Source organism: Canis lupus, chromosome 35 (genome assembly GCF_048164855.1).
Source record: "Canis lupus baileyi chromosome 35, mCanLup2.hap1, whole genome shotgun sequence".
NCBI classification, from domain to species: domain Eukaryota; kingdom Metazoa; phylum Chordata; class Mammalia; order Carnivora; family Canidae; genus Canis; species Canis lupus.
In genome coordinates, this window is record NC_132872.1 from 25,771,391 (window position 1) to 25,795,707 (window position 24,317).

At 36.2% G+C, this 24,317-nt stretch overlaps 1 protein-coding gene across 3 annotated transcripts in view; it reads left to right on the plus strand.

The window, feature by feature from the left end:
* DCBLD2 (discoidin, CUB and LCCL domain containing 2) overlaps positions 1–24,317 on the plus strand; it is an 80,344-nt gene that overhangs the window by 17,803 nt on the left and 38,224 nt on the right. The gene's annotated exons all lie outside the window — the stretch shown is intronic.

The following is a 24,317-nucleotide window of genomic DNA, read 5'->3' on the forward strand; positions in this document are numbered from 1 at the left end:
TCTTTCAGAATTGTAATTGGAACCCAGTGTCTTGTTTAAGCATGATGTTCATCCTCCAGAAGCCTCCTCTCCATCTGTAGTCAAATCCTTTATCTCCTCTACTTTTTGGCCTCTTACCTAGGAGAGAAGCAATTCCTGGCCAGCTTCTCTGACTGCTGATTGATAACCTCTGTTGCCTCTCAGTCAGCTCTTAATTAGTCTGGTAGCTTGATCACGGTGTGTATATTGCCATGAATATACGGTCTTGGATAAGCTTTAAGGAACTCAGATTGTCTAAGGATCTAGAAACCACTGTAACACTAATAAAGGGCAGCTGGATATTAAATGTGTGACGCAGACAGGAGTAATAATACCACCTGCATGGTCTTGTAACAGCAATAAAGAAAGGTGAGCCAGTGTCCCGTCAAACTCAGCAGTTTACAGGACAAAAGGAGCTAGAGAAACACATTTTATCAACTGTAAAGACTGTATATAAATAGCATTTTTAAAAAAGAAAGGGAATTGTGATACTTTAAGAGCTACATCTTCCAAAACTAATATGTAGATCTTGTTTTGATCTTGATTCAAGCTGCAGGAGGACATTGTTAATCAGAGAAATTTTAAGAGGAACCAGGCATTCAGTGGTAGCAGGAATGATTGTTTTTGGTGTGTTAAGGTTATAATTATTTTTTTAAGATCTGATTTGTTAGAGACGTTCCAAAGTTCAAATCTAATATACTGTTGATAGTCTTTTCTACTTTGCTTTCTCCCCACCGAACAGGGGAATCATTCCAACAGCACTGCATAGACATAGCTTTTAATTCTTCTTAACAGCTACAGAAACTCCATAGTGTGGAGGTACTACGGTTTATGTAACCTCTCTTTTATGCATAGATACTTCCAGCATTGTGCAGTTATAAACAGTGCTGCAATAAATAACTTTACACTTCTGTTTTCTTATATTCTTGGAGGTACATCTTCAGAATAAATTCCTGAAGTGTGATTATTGGTTCAAAAGATAAATGGAGATATAGCTTTGTTAGGTATTGCCAGATTCCCCCCTATAAGGGCTGTGCCAATTTGCATTTCCATTCAGCAATGCATAAAATTGCCTGTTTCCCCACAGCCTTGCTGGTGTATGCATCATCATGCTTTTGAAGCTTTGCCAGTTGATAGGTGAGAAATGGTATCTCAGTATACTGATAATTTGCATTTCTCTTACTATAAGTCACGTTGAACATATTTTGTTTGTATGTTGAAGATTCATTTTTTAAGTAACTTTATGTTTGCGTCATTTGCCTATTTTTGTCAGATTTTTTTTGGTCTTTGTCTTTCTTCCGTGCTAGGAATTCTGATACTGTCTTTTAGTGATAGTACCGCCATATGATTACATGGTGCAGACAATTTCTCCTTCTTTGTCAGTTGTCTTTTGACTTTGTATATGGAATTTGTTTATATGGATCTTTTCTTTTTTTTGCCATGCAGTTTTTTTTTCAGTGTAACAAATTTATTTCTCCTTTGCATCTGGATCCTGAGTCCTAATTGGAAAGCCTCTCCCCACATGTTTTCTTCTAATACATGTATGTGGTTTCATTCTTTTTAATAATTAGATTCTTGGTCCATTTAGGGATATTCTTTTGTGTGATGTGAAGTATAGATCTAATAGGATATCTTTTCCAAATGACTAATCACTTGTCCTAACGCTATGCATTTGAAAGTCTACCTCTGCCTCAGTGATTTGAGATACTGACTGTTATATCCTCAAGTTCTGTATATACTTGGGTCTGTTTCTGGGTTTTGTGTTGCGTTCCACTGGTCAATATTCACATATAAGATCTTATGCTTTAGGGGATCCGTGGGTGGCTTAGCAGTTTAGCACCTGCCCTTGGCCCAGGGCGTGATCCTGGAGACCCGGGATCGAGTCCCACATCGGGCTCCCTGCATGGAGGCTGCTTCTCCCTCTGCCTGTGTCTCTGCCTCTCTTTCTTTCTGTCTCTCATTAGTAAATAAAATCTTTAAAAAATAATAATAAAAAATAAAATTGTTACAGATTAAATGATAGAGGTTCTACAATATGTTTTAATGTCTAGTCTCTCTTTATGGATGTTCATTTTTAGTGTTTTCCTGGCTGTTCTTGCCTGTTTATTGATCCATATGAAGTTTTTTTTTTTTTTTTTTAAGATTTTATTTATTCATGAGAGACACACAAAGGCAGGGACACAGGCAGAGGGAGTAGTAGACTCCCTGTGGAGAGCCTGATGTGAGACTTGATCCCAGGACCCCAGGATCATGACCTGAGCCAAAGGCAGACGCTCAACCACTGAGCCACCCCGGCGTCCCAATTCATATGAAGTTTAGTTATTAGCCTGTCCAAGTTCATAACAGTGTTTGTTGGTGTTTTTATTGTGATTGTATTGTTCATAATTTGTCTTTGTTTTGTTGAGTCATCCTGTTGGAGAACAAGAGCTGCTTTTTTTCCTATTTGTTTGAATTTAATTTCATTGTTTTCAAAGGTGTTTTGAACTTTCTCATATAGATTTTACACATTTTTTTTTGTTCAAGTTATTCCTAAATATCTTCTCTGTTGCTGTTATAAGGGGAGATGGTTTGGTTTAGTTTTGTTTTGCCATTATGTCTTCTTACCAGCTACTAATTATGTGACGATGATTCCTTTCTATATGATGATTTTATATCCTACTACTTTACTGTTTTTTTTTTTCTTTTCATTCAGTTTTACTCACTTTCTAAGAATTTCTGGGTACACAGTCACATCTGCAAATAGATAGTTTTACTTCTTTTCCAGTTCTTGTGCCTGTGATTGATTTTTCTTATCTAATTACATTGGCTATTACCACCAGTAATTGCTATGTCAAACAGTAGTGGAGGTAGTAGGCATCTTTTCCTTGTTCCTGATCGTAATGGAAAGGTAGCTCAGATTACCATACAAACTACCATATACTGGAAACTTATTTTCTCACAGCTTTAGAGTATGGAAGTCTGAAATCAGGGTGTCAGATTGATTTCCTGCTGAGAATTCTTTCTGCCTTACAGACAGCTACTTTATTTCTATGTCCACACATGGCAGAGAAAGAGAGGGAATGAGTTCTCTCTCTTCTTACAAGGACACTAATACTATCAGATTAGGACTTTACCCTTATGGCCTCATTTAACTTTAGTTGCCTCCAAAAAGGCCCTGTCTTTAAATATGTTCCCATGTAGTGGGAGGAGGCTGCAACAAATTAATTTGGGGGAGTACATAGCAGGAAATATTTATTGATTTCAAGTTTCTTGAGTGGTTTTCATTAGGAAAGAATTGGATTGTGTCAGAAACCTTTTTTTTTTTTTTTTTTTTTTAGCATCTGTGGAGATGGCTGTGAGATTTTCTTCTGAAAATCTATGTGATAGATTATATTAATAGATTTCCTAATATTGAGCAAACTTTGTGTTCCTGGAATGAATTTCCCTTTGTTGTGTCATTCTTTTACTGTGGCATTGGATTCTGTTTCCCAATAATCAATTTAGTGTTTTTTATAAATATTGATAAGCAAAAATTATAGTTTATTTTGCATTGTCCTTATTAGGTTTAGGTATTGATGTTACATATGTAAGTGCAAAGAATTAAAAGGTTTTCCTTCATTTCCACTGCTCTGGAAACATGTAAGAGACTTTTTGAACAAGCTGGTATTTGAAGGTTCCACTCTGTGAAACCATCCAGGCCTGGTGCTTTTCTGGTAGGTCCTTATTTTATTTTTTCTAAGGAGAATGATCTCTTTCAGATTTTATCTTTAAGTAGTTCAGTTTCAGTAAGCTCTTAGCCTCGTAAATTCCCCAGTTCACCTGGGCCTTCAAATTTATTTGCAGTGATGTCTGCAAAATAGAATCATATGATTTTTTTCTGATGGTTATTTCAGTGTTTTTTTCAGTGGTTATTTCCTTCATATCATTTTTGTCTTATCTGTGCTTTCTCTTTTTTTTTTTTTCCTGATTATCTGCTAGTGGTTTGCCTATTTTGTCAATTTTTTCCAAAAAAATGTATTTTGATTTATTATAATTAGGTATGTTCTTTTTTTCTCCACCTTACTAATTTCTGTTTTTAGTTATTTTCTTCATTATGCTTGCTAAAGTTTTTTGTTGTTGTTGTTACCTAGCTTTTAGCAAAGAATCTTAATTCATTTATATTTATTTTATCATTGTTATTGATAAATGTGTCTAATACTGTGGGGTTTACTTGGATCACATCTTTAGGATTGATACATCACAGATTGATTTACAGAATCAGTATTTTTTTGGAAGTCTGTAACTTTGTTTTGTATTTCCTTTTTACCCAATAGATATTTATAATTTGGTTTATAGTACATAAATAAGCTTGCAATTGGAAGTACCTTTTTCTGCTGTTAAATTTTTACTACATTGTAGTCGTAAATATCTCTAAATGTGGTTGTAATAGCTCTTCTTAATGGAGCTTGCTTATATTTTCTGTATAAACCTCATATGCAACCTTTATTATGAATATCCCACATTCAGAAAAGATTTGTTCTCTAATATCAAGATGAAAGGTGTGGTACGCATTCAGGTCTGTCTTTTTTATTGTTTGGATTTTCTTTTTCCTTATTTTTAACTACTTGATCTCTTACTGGCATGTCTCTTTTATTTTTTTTTTTTTTATTTATTTTTAATTTATTTATTTTTTTTGCACCAAACACATTCGCATTTATTTTTTTTTTAAGCAAATGACAAAGATGGCATGTCTCTTTTATTCCCCCTTGTTTTTCTTTGGGTTTTGCTTTTATAAAGGTGGTTTCAGTGTTGTTGTATAGATATTCTTTTTTTTTTTTTTTAAGATTATTTATTTATTAATGAGAGAGACACACACACACACACACACACACACACACAGAGGCAGAGACACAGGCAGAGACACAGGCAGAGGAAGAAAGGAGCAGGCTCCATGCAGGGAGCCTGACATGGGACTTGATCCTGGGTCTCCAGGATCAGGCCCCAGGCTGAAGGTGGCACTAAACCGCTTGAGCCACCCAGGCCACCCTGTATAGATATTCTTAACTGTAATATCTTTATTTTAAATTGTGACTTCCAGCATTAAAAAGTTCCTCCTTTGTCGTGGCTAATATGTTGAGTTTGAATTTTTTGTGTGTCTGTGACAATATCATCTGTACATCCTCCTCCACATCTCTTACTGTATTCATTTGCCTAGTATACCTGCTTTTGCTCATCCTTTATTTTTAACTTTTGTAAATCATTTTGTTTTCAGTGTTTCTTGTATGTAGCACATTTTTGGGTCTTACTCTGTGAACCTAATTGAAAATCTTTTTTATTTTAAATAGCTGAGTTAAGCCCATTTATACTTATTTATAAAACTGACATGTTTGGTCTCAACTCTATTGTATTTTAAGTTGCAATTTTATGTATTTGTTGTGCTTATTTACATTGTTTTCTTTCCTTCCATTTTTAAACTGATTTTGGAGTTTAATAAATCTTATAATTTTGTTCTAAGTATTGTCTGTAACTCCTACCAATTGTATAACAACATTCAGTGAACTGTTCTACTTTCCTCTCCCTTCTTTCCCTATTTTCACTCTGTTAGAACATAAATTCATAACGTGTAGCCTACATAATGTAACATCTTATTCTTCAACCCACCTCTAAGTTTCCTAAATTTCTATTTAAAAATATTAAATGTTCACTCTCTGTTTTTTTGCCCAAGTTCTCCTAGTCATATTATGAGTGGATGAAGTTCATCTTGGAATAGATTGATTCCTTAAGCAGGATTTACAAGTGCAGAATTTCTTCCATGTTTAGAACTGCTTATTTTTAAATTTGTATTATGTGGAGACTTGAGGGACAGCTTGATTATATATAAATATGTCCTTGATTCACTTGTTCTTTCTTTGAGTTTTGTTTTTGTTTTTAAGTACTCTTCTGTTGCCTGGCTTTTTATATTGTTTTTTGAGAAGCTTATTTGCCTTTAAAGTCTTAATTATGTTATAAGGATGTGTGTTGAAAGTGATCATTGTGGATTGGTTTTCACTGGTATCCAGTAAACTCTTTCAATATATAGTTTCGGGTCTTTTATTTCTGGAAAGTGTTATGGGATGATAGTTTTAATATTATTTCTGTTCTATTACCTTGTGCATCTTTTTTAGACACATTTTAAGCTAAGAAACTTGGATATTCCTTGCCATTTCAACCATATTCTCACCAGTGCTTTTCGTTTTTCATTTCTTTTTCATTCTATTTGGTTCTTTTTTCTTTTTTTCAACATTCATTATCATGTTTCATTGGATCCATTATTCCTTGCGCACCCTGTAATATGGTCTTCATTTTTTATATAATTTTGTCATTTTTAAAAATATTTTGTGAGATCAGCTCTTAGTTCTTTCTGGATATTTTCCATTTCTACTTTTAGCCTTTGAGCTTCTGTTTCAAGGGGTTTTATCATATCCCCAGTTTCTTGAGGACATTTAATTAAGTTTGGAGTATTCCAGTTTCCTTCTGTTTTATCGTTGTTTTTTAGAGGGAGAGGGTTTCCATAAACTGAATTGTTGGGATTCTCATTTTTTTTAATATATATATTAAAGATTGATTTTTTTTGTATTTTTTTTAAAGATTTTATTTATTTATTCATGAGAGACAGAGAGAGGGACAGAGACACAGGCAGAGGGAGAAGCAGGCTCCACGCAGAGAGTCCAGCACGGGACTTGATCCCAGGACTCCAGGATCATGTCCTGGTCCAACGGCAGACGCTCAACCACTGAGCCACCCAGGCATCCCTAAAGATTGATTTTAGAGAGCAAGAGAGAGAGTGTGTGTGTGTGTGTGTGTGTGTGTGTGTGTGTGTGTGTGTGTGTGGTGGGGAGGTGCAAAGAGAGAGAGAGAATCCCAAGCAGACACTCTTCTGAGCCTGACCCTGGGCTTAATCCATGACCCTGAGATCATGACCTGAGTTGAAATCAAGAGTCGGATGCTTAATTGACTGAGCCATTTAGTCGCCACCCTCCCCTTTTTAAAGTAGGTTCCACGACGCCCAGCATGGAACCCAAGGCAGAGCATAAACTCACATCACTGAGATGAAAAAAAAAAAAAAGAAAAAAGACCTGAGATGAGATCAGGAGTCAGACACCTAAACCACTGAGTCCCCCAGAGGCCCCTTATACTGTATATTTTTTAAGTAGATAAAGACTGTGTCTAGGTATTTGTGGGGACAGAGGTGGTGATTTGCTGTGGTTTACTTTATAGTTTGTGATATGTTCATAATAGCCCTCCTTTGTCAGAGTAGTAGATATTCTTTTTTGGAGAAAAGGTTGTAGTGGGAGAGGAGTTGTAGACTTTTTTTCTTTTTGGTCTTGCAGGACGCTAAATTTCCCCCTCTTTATTTCTTCTCCCCTTCACGGTGCAGTTTCCAAAGTATTCCTATTTTTTTTTAAGACTTATTTATTTATTTGATAGAGAGCACTCACGTGCAAGCAGGGGCAGAGGTAGAGGGAGAATCAGGCTCCCAGCTGAGCTAGGAACCCAATGCAGGGCTCCATCCAAAGGCTGATGCTTAACCTACTAAGTCACCCAGGCGCCCCTCTCCCTATTACTTTTAACTTCTCCCCTTGACGTGTTTCTTTTCCAAAGTTGTGCTACTGGGGATTTCTGTGCTCTTAAGTTCCTTCCCTGAAGTCAGTACTCTCATCTACCAATGGACATTTTTCCCCAGGATTTTCTGGCTGTGCATGGAATACCTTGATCATCTTTGTCTCCTTCAGTGGGTTTTTCCTTAATTTTAACCACTACCGTTATTCTTAGACTCTGTGAAATCTATTGCTGTGCTTTAGGGGTCTGTGGTCCTAGTAAAAGCAGAATACTTCTTGTCCTTTGAGTTTCTTCCTGTTTCTTTTAAAATTGTCTTGGTAAAAAATAATTATTTTATGTCAAATTAAGTCATCAGTACTATTTCATTTGAAAGAAGGAAGGGTATTACAATGCTATCATCATCATTAACATTTTTCCTTTAGAATAGTTTTCCATAGGCAGGAATTGAAAAAGTGATACATAATCTTTACGAGTGTAGGTATCTTAAATGATAGATGTAGGAGCCCCAGAGTTTTATGTGAGATAAAGTCCTTACCTATAAAAATGTGTAGTCAGGAAGGCTAAAGGCATCTCATATCTGTTTGTCATGAAAATACATTGATGACTATGCATGGTTTTCATGAGAAGGATCAGAGGCAACTTCAATTTAACTTGGATTTTTCCCTGATGAGGAAGTATCGTATGAGGTGGTTTGTGGCATTGCAAAGTACAGAAGCCAAACACAATTCAAAAGACCTTAGTGAATCTATGTGCCCTGGAATGGTCAAGCTGGTTTGTGGCCTAGAACAGAAAAGAAATACAGAAGCTTTGTCTCTATAAATGATGTCATCACTTCAAAATGTTTCCTCTGGTGTTTTGAGGCAGGTCAATGAGGAATTGACAGCTGTCTCATTTTTCAACAGCATTCAACTGGATAAAACCTAATCTATGCCATCCTGTCCAAGAATTCCTATTTGTGGGCCTTTACCGGAAATATTAAAAAGCTCTGACATTTCCTAAGTGGCGAAAAGTTTATTTTTCTAAAAAAGTCTTGAAAGATATTTCATGGTATGTTCTGTATGTCCCACCTGTGATGCTTAACAACACATCTGGTTTTACTGAAATCTACACGTTGTTGTGACTCATTGCTTTTTACATTAGTATCCTTGGTTTGAGGAAATCTGCCAACTGTCAAGGAAGAAACTGTCAATTTAATAAAAGCCAAAGCCTTGAGTCATTACTTTTTCAAAAGTTTTTATTAAGAAATAAAAGCAGAATAATGACGTTCTCTTCTGTCCAGAAGTTTGCTGGTGGTTATCCAGAAGGTAAGTCTTAAAACTCTAGAAGTGTATGTTTCATAAGAGAGACAGCCCACTAAGAAAAATTTGATGGGGAAGATTGGTATTGCTTTGTGGCTGGCTATTTTGGTCCGCATGAATGTTAAAAAATTTTCCATCAAGGCTCTTTGGCCACCATCATGGATAGTAATAAAAAATTGTGTGCTCTTTTGTCTAACCTGCCATTCTGGAAGAGAGTATTGCAGGAGGCAACTGTGCTTATAATCAAAGAAATGCTAATTTTTATTTTTATTTTTTTAAAGAAATGCAAATTTTTTAAGTAATTATATTCCCTCCTTGAATTTTGAATTAGTAAAAAAAAAAAAAAAAAAATTTGCTATGCTGACATGAGTATAGTGAAATTGGTACTTTTTTTTTTTTTTTTTTTTTAATTGAGGCTCTCTAGTTGATATAGCTCACTTGGCTAGCAGTCTGGAAGTATATATTAAGAATAATTCTTAAGGAAATATATCAAAAATAGAAGTTGTTGTGTCAGGAAGATGTCTCTTCCAGCACCATTCACTGTATAGAAAAATTGGAAGAAATTTCTAACAATAAGGAACTTAAGACATGTCCATCATATAACCAGTTCTTAGCTCTTATTGATTGTTATAAGCATTTTCTTACCTGCAAATGTACAATTCTACATCTAGAAGAGGAGCTGCTGGGTCTCTGGTGTGCATTTACCTCTGGTAGATATTTTTTACCTTTGGTAGATATGGCTAAATGCATTTGTGGTTGTACCAGTTTATACCTACCTCTAGTGTATGAGAGTTCCAGTTACTTGTCTCTACTCTTGCCATATTACCCATTCTGTGTGTGTGTGTGCTGATACCACATGGTAGCTCGGTCTTGCATTTCCCTGATGCCTAATGATACTGTTCTCTTTTCCAATGTTTGTTAGCCATTTGAATATCTTTTATGGAAAGTGTTGCAATTTTTTATGCATTCTTTTAATATTAGGTGATCATTTTTCTTATTTGTAGGAATTCTTTCTATATTCTGGTATGGGTTCTTTGGGGTTGTATATATTAAAATATATATTCTCCCTTTCTATTGCTTTTCTTTCTACTTCCCTTATTTGGTTTCATTTGATAAAGAGACATTTAATTTTTAATGTTCAGAATTACAAATTTTTTTTTCCATTTGTCGGTACCGTTTTTCATGTTCTCTTTTAAAATCTTTGCCCACCCATAGGTCATGAAATTGTTCCCAAGGTTTTATCTAGCTTTATTGTTTATCTTTCCACACATATTATCTTCAGTCCATCCACAGTGAATTTTTGTGTATGATGCAGGCAATTCTTACTATACAGGCGTGCCTCAGAGATATGGTAGGTTCAGTTCTGCAGTGCTGCAGGAAAGCAGGTATTGGGATAAATTGAATCAGATGAGTTTTTTGGTTTCCCAGTGCATATAAAAGTTATATTTACGCTATACTGTAGTATACTACAGTATTGTAGTCTACTTAAAGTGTGCAGTAGTGTTATATCTAAAAAAAAAAAATTTACGTACCTTAATTTAAAAATACTTGATTGCTAAAAAATGCTAACCATCATCTGTGCTTTCAGTCTTTTGAGTAAGTTTTTTTTTGCTGGTGGAGAATCTTTTGTCAGTGTTGATGGCTGCTGACTGACCATGGGGGTGGTTGCTGAAGGCTGGGGTCACTGTGGAGTTTCTTAAAATAACACAGCAGTGAATTTTGCTGCATCAGTTGACTCTTCCTCTCATAAAAGGTTTCTTTATGGCATGTGACAGTGTTTGATAGGATTTTACCCACAGCAGAACTTATTTCAAAGTTGGAGTTAATCCTCTTTGTCAACTAAGTTTATAAACTTTTTAAATCCTTTGTTGTCATTTCAATAATCTTCACAGCATCTTCATCAGGAGTAGTTTCTATTCAAGAAACCACTTTCTCTGTTCATCCATAGAAGCAGCTCCCCATAGAGTCAAGTTTTATCATGAGATCGCATCAATTCAGTCACATCTTCAGGCTCCCCTTCTAATTCTTGTTCTCCTCCTATTTCCACCACATCTGCAGCTGTTTCTTTTGTGGAAGTCGTGAGCCCCTCAAGGTCCCCTATGAGGCTTGGAATCAACTTCTTCCAAACCCATTCATGTTGGTAATTTGATCTTATCACATGAATCATGAATGTTCTTAATGGCGTCTAGAATGGTGGATCCTTTCCAGAAGACTTTCAGTTTGTTTTGCCCAGATGTGTCAAAGGAACCACTGTCTGTGGCACCTGTAGCCTTATGAAATGTATTTCTTAAATAATAAGACTTAAAAGCCAAAATCACTTCTCATCCATGGGCTGCAGAATCAGTGTCACGTTAGCCGGCATAAAGATAGTATTAGCCCAGTGTACGTCTCCATCAGGGCTCTTAAGGGATCAGGTACATTGTCAGGGAACAGTCCTATTTTGAAGGGAATCTTTTTTTCTGAGCAGAAAGTTCTTAACTGTGGGCTTAGAATACTTCACAAACCATGCTGCATACAGATATGCTGTCATCCAAGCTTTGTTCCATTTCTAGCACAGAGGCGGAGGAGATTTAGCTTCCTTCTTGAGGGCCCTAGGATTTTTCTAAATGATGAAATGAGCTTTGGCTTCAACTTAGTCACCATCTGCCTTAGCCCCCTTGACAGGAGAGGTAGTGTGGTCTTTGAAGCTTTGAAGCTAGGTATTGTTTTTTCTCCTCTCTGGCTGTGAAGGTCCTAGATGGCATCTTCTTCCAATAGGAGGCTGTTTTGTCAATACTGAAAATCTGTTGCTTAGTGTAGTCACCTTCATGAATGATCTTAGCTAGATCTTGTGGACAACTTGATGCAGCTTCTTTGTCAGCATTTGCTGCTTCTCTTGGCACTTGGACGTTCTAGAAACGGTTTCTTAAACCTTATAAACCAATTTCTGCTAGCCTTCTCACCTCTCTGTGCCTTCACAGATTCAAAGAGAGTTAGGCCCTGGCCTAAGAGGATGTTGTGGCTGGTTCGATCTTCCCCTTAAAGCCCTAAAACTTTCTCCACATCAGCAGTAAGGCTGTTCCTTCTTACCATTTATATGTTCACGAGAGTAGCACTTTTAATTTCCTTCGAGAACTTTTCCTTTGCATTCACAGTTTGGCTGTTTGATGCGAGAGGCCTAACTTTCAACCTCCCTCAGCTTTTGACATGAGTTCTTACTAAACTTGGTCATTTCTAGCTTTTGATGTCAAGTGAGAGAAGACATGACTTTCTCATTTGAATGCTTAGAGGCCATTCGTCGAAGAGTTATTCATTGGACTGATTTCAATATTGTTGTGTCTCAAGGTAAAGGGAGGCCTGAGGAGAAGGAGAGAGATGGGGAATGGCTGGTTGATGGAGTAGCCAGCCAGAAGGCGCACAACGTTTATTACGTCTACCTGTCACATGGGTCTCATGGCACCTCAACACAGTTAGGATAGTAATATGCAGTCACGGATCACAGATTACCATAACAGACGTAACAATAATGAAAAAGCTTGAAAAAAATTGCAAGAATTACTGAAACGTGACACAGAGACACAAAGTAAGCAATGGTTGTTGAAGAAATGGTGCTGATAGACTTTGCTAGATGCAGGATTGTCACAAACCTTCAGCCTGTAAGAGAAAAAGGCAGTACCTGCCAAGCAGAGTAATAAAGCGGAGGGCAATAAAATGAAGTGCGCTGGTGCACCAAGGTAAATTTCTGGCTGTGTTAGTTTTCTACTATCATCGCAAACCCAGGAGTTTTAAATAGCACAGCTCTCTCCGTTTCCGTAACCTGAGGTCTGGGTTCAGCATGACTGGATCATCTGTTCAGGGTCTCGCCTGGCTGGACTCCATGAGGATGGTGGTTCCCAGCTAAGCTGAAGGTTCTCTTCAAGCTGGCTGATGGTTGACGGAATCTACTACTACTTTCTTGCGGTTGTAAAACTGGTGTCCGCATAGTCTTGCTACCTGTTTGCCCAGAGACTTTCAGTTCTTAGAGGTCGTGTGGAGTATTCACCACATAGGTTTTTTTTTTCTTTCTAGACCAGCAGGCATTTATTTGTCTAATTTCCAATTCTGTGACTAGCTAGAGAAATCAATCTGCACCTAACTGATTAGGTCAGGCCAACCCAGGAAAATCTCCCTCCTAGAACATATGCTATATACAGAGAGTTTAAAAACATTTTTAAGGGTAGGGATGCTGGTAAGAAAATAGTCTAGAAGCATAAGAATATCACCTACCAGAGGAAATGTTAAACTAAGCACACATTGGAGAAGTTCGCCTTCACTAAGAGAACAGCAGATTACCAGTTTCTTTTATGTCTAACACTACTGAGCGGGGTGGGGAGAGTAAGTTGATACAGCCTTTCCACAAAGCAGTTTAGTAGGAATAGTTGATGTTAAAGTCACAGAGCCTAAAAAATAAAAAAATAAAGTCACAGAGCCACAGCACGAGTGGAAGAATGAAGAGGGAGATGATACTGCGCCTGCGCATAGGTATGTGCACCCTATACGCATATTCATGTTCATTTAATGATGACTGTAGCCCTAGAAGATAAGCACTGTTGTTTTTATTGGACACCTGGAGAGAGCTGAGGCAGAGAGAGGTACCCTCCCAGGTAGTATTAGCTGCTCTCTTGGTAATAGGATTTTGTGAGAATGATTATTGTTTTTTATCATTTTCTTTTTATATTATTATAAAATTTTGAAAAGCTTATAGGTTGTTTTTTTTTTTTTTTTTTTTTTTTTTTAAGTATTTACAAACAGGAAAAAAGTGATACTAGGGCTGCCTTGAAATCAACACCCTGCACTGGTGGTAGGAGTGTAAGTTAGTTTGAACTTTTGGAAATAGCGTGATCCTGTAATTCCACTTCAAAAAATCTGAAAAAAAAAAAAAAATCTGGCCTCAGTAATTATTTTAAATATTGAACAAAGTTGTACATGCGAACAAGTCTATTATAGAATTATCTAGCGTATGGAAAAATTGGTAACCTGAATTTCCATGATAAAAGCAATCGTCACATATACTGTGGCTTACCCACTTAGGAAGAATTATTTCAGAGATCATTGGTTCTAGCCCCTACACGCTTTCCTGCATTTCCTTTGGAGAGCACTTGGGGTCCTTGGCCACTTTCTCCACTGGGGCTTCGTCACACTCCTACCGCGGTCTGAGTTTCCAGTGGTGTGGACAGCCCTGCACCCAAACCGTCTCCAGCATCCAGGACTCCGCACAGATAACCCACTATCATTTACAGGTTTTTTTGTGTGGACATATGTGTGCATCTCCCTTGGGTACATGCCTCGAGTACAGTGGCTGGGTCACATGGTAACTCCACGTTTAACCGTGGGAAGGACTGCCAGACTGTATTCCAAAGCATCTGCACCCTTTAGCAGTGTAGCAGGGTTTGTTTTTCCAGATCCTTGCCCACACGCGGTATTATCTTTCTTCACGTCGTAGTGGGTATGAAGTGGTATCTCATTGGGGTTTGATTAGCATTCCTTGATGGCTAATGATGTGTGTGTGTGTTGCACATCCTGTAAGTTTGAAATATGGGTGACATATATCCGCCTTTGTGGTATTTCCACTGCTCTAAAAGTTCTCCGTGCTCTCCCTATTCATCCCTCCTCCCCCAGTGCCTGACAACCACTGATCTTTTTATTGTCTTCTACTATACATAGATCTTCGTATTGTTTAGTCTTTCCAGAAGGTGGTATATAATTGCCGTCCAACAATATGTAGTCTTTTCAGACTGCCTTCCTTCACTTAATGTGCTGTGTGTTCTTTTATGTCTATTCATGGTTTGATAGTTCATTTCTTTTTAACATCGAATAACATTTCATCTTCCAGATGTGTTCGTTCACCTACCAAAGGACGTTCTTCCAAGCTTTGACAGTTTACGAATAAACTTGCTACAGACATCTGTGTGTAGGTTTATATATGGACATAAATTTTCAACTCCTTTGAGTAAATATCCAGAAATGTGATTGCTGGATTGTATGGTGGGACTTTCTGGTTTTATAAGAAATTTCCACCCCACCCCACCCCCCTGCAAAAAAAATTTTGCTTTCTCACCAGCAGTGCGTGAGAGTTCCTGTTGCTCTGCATTTTCATCAGCATTTAATGTTGCCAGTGCTCTGGATTTTGACCATTCTAATAGGTGTATATTGATATTTCATTGTTTTTATTGCATTTCTCTGATAACATGTAATGTAGTGCATCTTTTTATATGCTTGTTATCTGTATGTTTTTGGTGAGGTGTCTGTCAGAGTCTTTGGCCTATTTTTAATTCAGATTATTTTCTTATTGTTGAGTGTTGAGGTTTTATTATGTCCTTTATCAAGTGTGTCCTTTATTACTTGTGTATCTTGTAAATATTTTCTCCCCGTTTGTGGCTTGTCTTCTTATTCTTTTGGAGCAGAGGTTTTTAATTTTAATGAAGTCCACCTTATCAGTTATTTCTTTCTTGGATCGTGCCTTTTGGCGTCATATCTAAAAAGTCGTAATCCTACTCAAGGTCATCCAGATTTTTTCCTATGTTATCTTCTAGGAGTTTTGCATTTTACTCTTAGGTCTGTAATCTGTTTTGAGTTAATTTTAATGAAGGGCATAAGGTCTGTGTCTAGATTCATTTTTTTGCATATGGATGTCCACTCATTCCAGCACCATTTATTGAAAACACTGTCTTTATTGTATTGCCTTTGGTCCTTTGTCAAAGATCAGTTGACCACATTTATGTGGATTTATTTCTGGGCTTTTTATTCTTTTTCATTGATCTATTTATGCTTTCACCAGTATATCACACTGTCTTGGTTTCTGCAGCTTTATAGTAAGTATTGAAGATGGGTAGTGTCATTCCTCCAACTTTGTTTTTCTTCAATAATTATATTTGCTATTCTGGGTCTTTTTCCCTTCCATATATCCTTGAGAATTACTTTTTTGATATCCACAAAATAACTCACTGGGATTTTTTTTTCCAGTTCTATTGGGAAATAATTGACATCTATCACTATATAAATTTAAGCTATACAGGATGATGATTTCATTTATGTATATTGTAAAATGATTATTACAATACGTTCAGCTAACATCCATCATCTCCTATTCCCCTGATCTCTACCCATAGGTACCTCTGCCTCTGGTACCCCTAAACTTGATATTCTCTATGAGTTTGGTGGGGTTTTTTTTTTGTTTGTTTGTTTTGTTTTGTTTTTAGATTGTACATGTAAGTGAGATCATACAGTATTTGTCTTTTTCTGACTTATTTCACTTAGCATAATGCTTTTGAGGTCCATCAGTGTTAAGGCAAATGGTAAGGTTCCCTTACCTTCTGTGGCTGAATGATACTTTGTTGTAAATACTTTGTTGCATGTGCATGTATCCACTCATCCATGGGTGGACACTTAGGTGGTTTCCATTATCTTGGCTATTATAAATGTTGCTAATGTGGGGGTGCAGACATCTTTTTGAGTTAGTTTTTTTGTTCATTTTGGATGTATAACCAAAAATAGAATTGCTGGGCAGCCCGGGTGGCTCATCGGTTTAGTGCCACCTTCAGCCCAGGGCCTGATCCTGGAGACCCAGGTCAAGTTCCATGTGGAGCCTGTTTCTCCCTCTGTCTGTGTCTCTGCCTCTGTCTGTGTATCTCTGCTTCTGTCTGTGTCTCTCATGAATAAATAAATAAAATCTGAAAAAAAAATAGAATTGCTGGATCATATGGTTGCATTATTTTGAATTTTTTTTTAGTATCCTCCATACTGTTTTCTGTAGTGACTGTACCAGTTTATAATACCATGAACAGTGTACAGGGTTCTCTTTTCTCCACATCCACACCAGTGTTTGTTAAGTCTTACCTTTTTGTTGATGGCCATTCTAACAGACATGAGGTGATAACTTACTGGTTTTCATTGCAATTTCCTAATGACTAGTGATGTTGAGCATCTTTTCATGTACCTGTTGTCCTTTCATGTGTCTTCTTTGGAGAAATGTCTGTTCAGGTCCTTTGCCCATTTTTCAGTTCGGTTTTGTTGTTTGCTTTGAGTCCTATAAGTTCTTTATGTATTTTGGATATTAACCCCTTAACAAATAAATGGTTTGCAAATACTTTTGTTTCATTCCATAGGCTGTCTTTGCACTTTGTTGTTGGTTTCTTTTCTGTACAGCTTTTTGGTTTGGTATTGTCCCTCTTATTTATCTTTTATTTTGTTGCTTGTAAACGTTTAGGTATCATACTCAAAAAAATCATTACCAAGATCCCTGTCAAGGAACTTTATTCCTGTGTTTTCTTCTAGAAGTTTCATGGTTTCAGGTTTTACATTTGAGTCTTTAATCCATTTTGAGTTCTTTTTTGAGTGGTGTGAGATAGGAGTCCAATTTCATTCTTTTACATACAAATATCCAATTATCCTAAATTGCTAGGCTTTTGATTTGGCTTGCATTCAATATGTAAAGTTGGCAAGAACTGACATCTTGACAATATTTAGTCTTCCTATCCATGAACATGGAGCATCTCTCCATTTATTTCACTCTTGGAGTTTTGTAGTTTTCCTTATATGGATTTTGCACATATTTTATTAGACTTATCCCTGTTTTCATTTTGGGGGCTGCTAATGTAAATGGTAGTATGTTTTTAATTTCAAATTCCAGTTTTTTATTGTTGATGTATAGGAAAGCAATTGCCTTTTATCCATTAATCCTGTATTGTGCAAACTTGTAAAACTGCTTATTAATCACAGGAGTTTTTTGTTCAATTGTTTTGGATTTTCTACATACATTATCATATTATCTGTGAATGGTTTTATTTTTTTTTCCATTCTGTGTACTTTTCTCCCTTACTGTATTAATAACTGTATTAATACTTTAGTATGATGTAAAAGAGGAGTCGTGAGAGGCGACATTCTTGCCTTGTTTCTGTTCTTATTGGAAAGGCTTTGAATTTTTGAATTTCTCATTATTAAGTATGATGGTAGTTTAGTTTTTTGTAAATATTCTGTATTAAACTAATGAAGTTCCCCTCTATTCCTAGTTCACTGAGAATTTATATTTTATATCACAAATGGATGGTGGGTTTTGTCAAATGTCTTTTCTGCATCTTTTTTTTTTTTTTTTTAAGATTTTGTTTATTTATTCATGAGAGACACAGATAGAGAGAGGCAGAGACATAGACAGAGGGAGAAGCAGACTCTAGGCAGGGAGCCTGATGTGGGACTCGATCCCAGGACCCAGGTCATGCCCTGGGCCCATGCTCAACCACTGAGCCACCCAGATGCCCCTGCATTTATTGATTTAATCACAATACTTCCCCTTTCTTGCATGTTGATATGATGATTACATTAATTATTTTAAAATGTTGAATCTACTTTGCGTACCCAGAATAAATCACATTTGATCGTGGTCTATAATTCTTTTTAATACATTGTTGGATTTGATTTCTTAATATTTTTAAACGATTTTTATTTTTAAGTAATCTTTACACCCTGCATGGGGCTCGAACTCAACCCCGAAATAAGGGTCGCACACTCTTCTGACTGAGCCAGCTGGGTGCCCCTGATTTCTTAATCTTTTGTTAAGGAATTTTATGTCTATTCCATGAGAAATAACGACCTGTAGTTTTCATTTCATGTAATATGTTTGATTTTGGTTTTATGGTAGGGCTGATCTCATAGAGTTAGGAAATATTCCCTCTACTTCCGTCCTCTGAAAGAAATTGTAGAGAATTGGTGTAACTTTTCCCCTAATGTCTGGTAAAATTCATCTGTGAACCCATTTGTGCCTGGTGCTTTCTCTTTTGAAAGATTATTAATTATTGATTCAGTTTCTTAAATAGAAATTAAATAGTTGTCTATTTCTTCTTGTTTGAGGTTTGGCAAATTGTGTATTTCAAAGAACCTGTTCATCTTATCTAGGTTATCAAACTTATAGATTTGTTCATAATATTCCTTTAGTATCTTTTCATGACCATTGGATCTGTAGTGGTGTCACCACTTTGTTTCTGATATTATTTGTTACCTCTTTTTTGTGTGTCCCCCTTTTTTAAGTATCCTTATTAGAGGCTTATTGACTTCGGTTTCAAAGAACCAGTTTTTGGCTTTATTAATTTTCTCTGTTGATTTCTTGTTTTTTAGTTTCACTGGTCTCTGCTCTAATTCTTACATCTTTTCTTCTTACTCTGGATTTCTTTTTCTAGTTTCCTAAGGGTAATAATTTTTTAAGCATTTTTACTTGCCTTGGAACATGGATTCTTTTAGACTAAAACCAGTGTTTCACAGGCCTTATGGTGATTAACATACTTGATTAACTTTTTTAAAAATAATTTTGTGCATGTATCCATATACTATTTTTTGAAATTCTTATTTTATCTGCGAGAAACTTCTAGAAATGTTGGCAGGGTTTGAGAGCCATCAGTAGAATCTATAATTGTTAGCAATTGAATGATTTGTGTTGATTTAGGAGGACCTTTGGATGGCCAAACTAGGAAAATGGAATTAAAGAACTAACTAGTATATTGCCCAGATTAGGAATGAATTTTCTTCTTCCTTTCCCAGAGTATTTCGCTAAGTGCTTGCATTACTTGTATAATGGGTAAAACCTTTGATCAAAGGTTGAGGAGTGAGGAGGGAGATATCTGTTTTGGCTGGGAATAAGAGGTGAAGGCAGATGTTTACCTGGTATATATTGAACTCACTTGAGCACCTACAGAGTCAGCTATTGTACTTGTCCTTTTTTCTTTTTTAATTGAGATTATCTGTTCTTTAGCACTTACTGCCTTTTGAGATCCACAGTTTTTAAAAAAGTTTTGTTACTACCACAGACTGAATTTATTCACATTTCAGAGGACAGGGTAACTCCAAATGATTTAAAAAAAAAAAAAAAAAAGGAGATAAAGCTGTAGTGCTAATAGGAAATGCTTTATTATCCTGTCTATATTGAAAGGGTTGGAAAAACTTTTTTAAACATTGTTTCACTTCAAGAATATACTTTTGTTTTTTAATTTTTTTAGAGTACGTCCAAGTTCAATCTAATAATTTGGGATTTCATAGTATTAGTATAAATGATAAAATTTTTATAAAGACACCTTTGCATGGCTTGGTAATATTCTTTAAGTGTGATCTTTTTCGTTTGTACTTAAGAGTATCTGAAAAGTCATATTTGTACTGAGGGCCTTAATCAGCCTTGTAATAAAATCCCACATACATAGATCCCTAAGTGACAGCAGCTAGTACTGATGAGCCCAGATGAAACTTGTTCACATTTACAAGTGTTAACTCACATACATAGAGATTCTACTTGATATAACTTCTCTTGCCTTTACCTATTATTTCACATTTGGCCTTAAGATTTAATGTAATGGGCACTGGCTCTGCACATATTGTTTGCTTTGCTGACAAATTATACAGCTTTAGATATTTTTTTTTAGATATTTTTAATATTTGAGATAAGATATGGAATAACATCAATTTTATATTATGCTTTTAATGGTAGGTCATTATTTGAAAATATTTAGTATTTAAAAGTAATATGGTATTTAATATTCTATTTACCAATCTATTTTTGAGTTATGTAGTATTGAAAAAGTCTGATGATTTAATCATCTTTTTGTTTATGCGGATAACTGTTATAGGACTTCTTAAGTATTATTTTGCTTTAATGTTAAAAATTTTTATGTTTACTTTTATAAAATTAATATTAACTTTTATTTGGAATAGAAAGCTTTTTTTTTTTTCCTTTTCCACAATCGGTGTTTTTAAAGAAATAAAGGATGAGCAAAGACATGTATTGAACACCCTGTTACCTATGACCAAGTGTGTGTGCTCATGCACAAGCCTTAATGTTTGGTATTTATTTATTAAATGGTAAATAAATGGAGAAGTTATAGACTGGATGTTCTTGACTTTCAGATTGTTTATTTTTTTAATTCTGTAAATGTAAATTCCTTGTTATTTTTTTTTTTAAAGATTTTATTTATTCATGAGAGATACGGAGAGAGAGAGAGAGAGAGAGGCAGAGACACAGGCAGAGGGAGAAGCAGGCTCCATGCAGGAAGCCCGTCGTGGGATTTGATCCAGGGACCCCAGGATCACGCCCTGGGCTGAAGGTGGCGCTAAACCCCTGAGCCACCTGGGCTGCCCCCTTGTTATTTTTAGATTGCTGTTTTGATGGTTGTTTTTTGTTTATAACCTTTTCCTAAAAGTTCTGTATAATGACCAGGGTCATACTGCCACTTTATAACCAGTTATGCTGGGGCACCTGGGTGGCTCAGGTGGTTAAGCACTGACTCTTGGTTTCTGCTCAGATCATAATCTCAGGGTTGTGAGATCCAGCCCTGCATGGGGCTCTGGCACAGCGTGGAGTCAGCTTGAGATCTCTCTCCCTCTGCCCCTTACCCACCTCGTGTGTGTGTGTGTGTGTGTGCGCGCGCACGCGTGTGCCTTCTCTCCCTCTGTCTTTCTCAAATAAATTAAATCTTTAAAAACAATTATGCTAAGGTTATGGATGCTGTTCACTGTAAGACATAATAGCATTTTTTTTTTTTTTTTTGGTGCCTCAAGGGGAGAAAACTTCAGGGGTTTTGCTTTGTCAGTTTGTGCAGGCTAATCTCACAGAAAAATTGAACGTAACCTTTCCAAGTTAAGGGGGAAAAAGTAATCTAAAACACAGTGACACATAGAATAAAATATATCTATTTCTTATATGTTATTCTATTCATATATGGGCCTGACAGTCTTAGAACAAACTAGTTTCTCTGCTCATCCTAAAAGTTTTTACAGAATTATCACATGTACATGCTAATTTTTAAATAATTCACAAATTATAAAGCTTTGGAGAAATATGTCTTGAAAGAAAAATTCTATGTATAAAATCTGTAGACAGTGTTAGATGTTTTAGAACTTGGAAGTTTTGTTTTAACTGACCACTGTCAGTATGCTTTTAGGGGTAAATTATTCTCATCTTCTGGGGAAATAACAAAGAATTACCTGTTTTTGTTTTTTTTTTTTATCTAACACACAAAATACAAAATTATGAAATGTATTTAAAACAAATATAGTACTTTCTCATTGGCTGGGGAAAAACAGTTGTAAAGAGTAACTCATTTTTAAAAATAGGGCTGAACTTCCCAATTCTGCTTAAATGATATTTTGGAAACATTGATTCAATTAAAATGGTTTTATAATGAACTGGAAAGGTGGCATAGATTTAAATACTTCAGGTAAGGGCAAAAGTGAAGTATTATGAGATGGTTTATACCAAAAGACAAGCTGAAGCATTTACTAATTTCATTAAGGAATGAACCAGTTGCTGGATGATAAGGAAAAAAGCAGAAAGGGTGTTGTTGCTGTGGGTGGAAAGAAGACAGTGGCGAGGCTGCTGCAGACCCTGTGGTCCCCCAGTGCTGCCCCAGATCACTTACAAGGAGATCATGCTGTTATTAAATGCTTCTCTTTGCAGCCCCAGGGAAAGTGTCAGCTCCTTTACGGGGACATAGTACGTAGAAGAAAAAAGCATGGGACAAGGTGGAGGACCCAGGTTCTGGAGTGATTTCATCTCTAACAAGTAGTGTTATTCTGGGCAATCTTTTCTGGAAATACCACAGATAGCTTCTGCTTAGCATAATGTTTTTGAAGTTCGTTCATGTTGCTGCATGTATCATTAGTTCGTTTCTGTCTATTGGTGAGTAGTAGTAGTTCTTTGTATGGATATATACCACATTGTTTTTATCCATGAGTCAGTTGATGAACTATTCAGTTGTTTTTGTTTGGGGCAAATATGAGAAATGCTGCTGGGACCATTTGAATGATCTTCCTATGTACATGTGATTTCTTTCCTCTTGGAAAGAGGCATGTGTATTTAGCATTTTAAGAAATTACCAAATTGCTTCCCAAAAATGGCTGTGCCATTTTACAGTTCTACCATTAGACTTTGAAGGTTTTAATTTCTCCATATCCTCACCAGTATTGGGTATTGTCAGTCTTTTAGATTTTAGCTTTTTTAATAAGAGGGTTGTGTTATCTCATTGTAGCTTTAATATTCATTTCCCTAATGGCTAATGCTCTTGAGCATCTTCTCACGTGCCTATTTGCCATTTAGTAGGTCTTTTTTTTTTTTTTTTATTATAGATGTGGCTATTTAGATCTTTTTCCCTTTTTACAGGATGAGATTGATGGAGTTGTAAGAATTCGTTACACATTTCAGATATGAGTTCTGTTTCAGATTAATGTTTTGTAAATATTTTCTCCCACTCTGTGTTTTGTCTTTTCATTTTCTTAATGGTATCTTTTGAAAGGAAACATTTTAGATTTTGATTAAGTACAAATTCTTCACTTTCTTCTTTAATGGTTTTTCCTTTTGATGTTGGATCTAAGAAATCTTTGCCTAACCCAAAGTCACAAAGTTTTTCCCTGTCTTTTCTTATTAGAGTTCCATAAGTTCAGCTCTTAGAATTAGATATATGGTCCATTTTGACTTGAAGTTCTGAGTTCATTTGTTTTTGTATATTGATAGCCACCTGGTTTAGTACATTTGTTGAAAGAGTTATCCTTTCTCTATTGAGTTACCTTCACACCTTTGTCAGAAACTAGTTGACTACAAATGTGACTATTTCTGAGCTCTGTTCTGCTCCATTGAAATGTACAGAGATATAGGTATAGATATAGATATAGGTGGTATAAATAAAGATTTAGGTATAGATCTAGATTCGCCATTAAAAAATATCACATTGTCTTGGTTACTGTAGTATTATAGTAAGTTTAAAATCAGATTATATTAGTCTTTTCAGCTGTCTTTTTCACTACACTGTTGTGGCTATTCTGTGTCCTTTGCACTTCCATATACATTTTAGCTTCATTGTGTTAATTTCTGGGGAAAAAAATAACACCAGGATTTTTATAGGAATTGCATTGAATCAATATATCAATGTTGGCAGACTGGACATTTTAACAGTATTGTGTCTTCCAATCCATGAACTTCGTCTTTCTGTTTAGTTTTCATTTAATTTTTCTCAGCAGTGTTTTCTATTTTTTAGTGTACTGGTTTTTATTTTTTATTTTTATGTTTTTAGAGTGTGCACAAGCGTGGGGGTTAGGGAGGAGAGAGAGACGGGGGGTGGGGGGAAGTGGGGGAAGGAGAGAGAGAATCTTAAGCAGGCTCCACACCCAGTGCAGAGCCCAACAGGGGGCTCGATCCCACAACCCTGAGATCATGACCTGAGTTAAAATTAAGAGTTGGATGCTTAACCGACTGAGCCACCCATGCACCCCTTGAATTTCTTATTTAAAAATTTATCCGGGGGATCCCTGGGTGGCGCAGCGGTTTGGCGCCTGCCTTTGGCCCAGGGCGCGATCCTGGAGACCCGGGATCGAATCCCACATCGGGCTCCCGGTGCATGGAGCCTGCTTCTCCCTCGGCCTATGTCTCTGCCTCTCTCTCTCTCTCTCTGATGACTATCA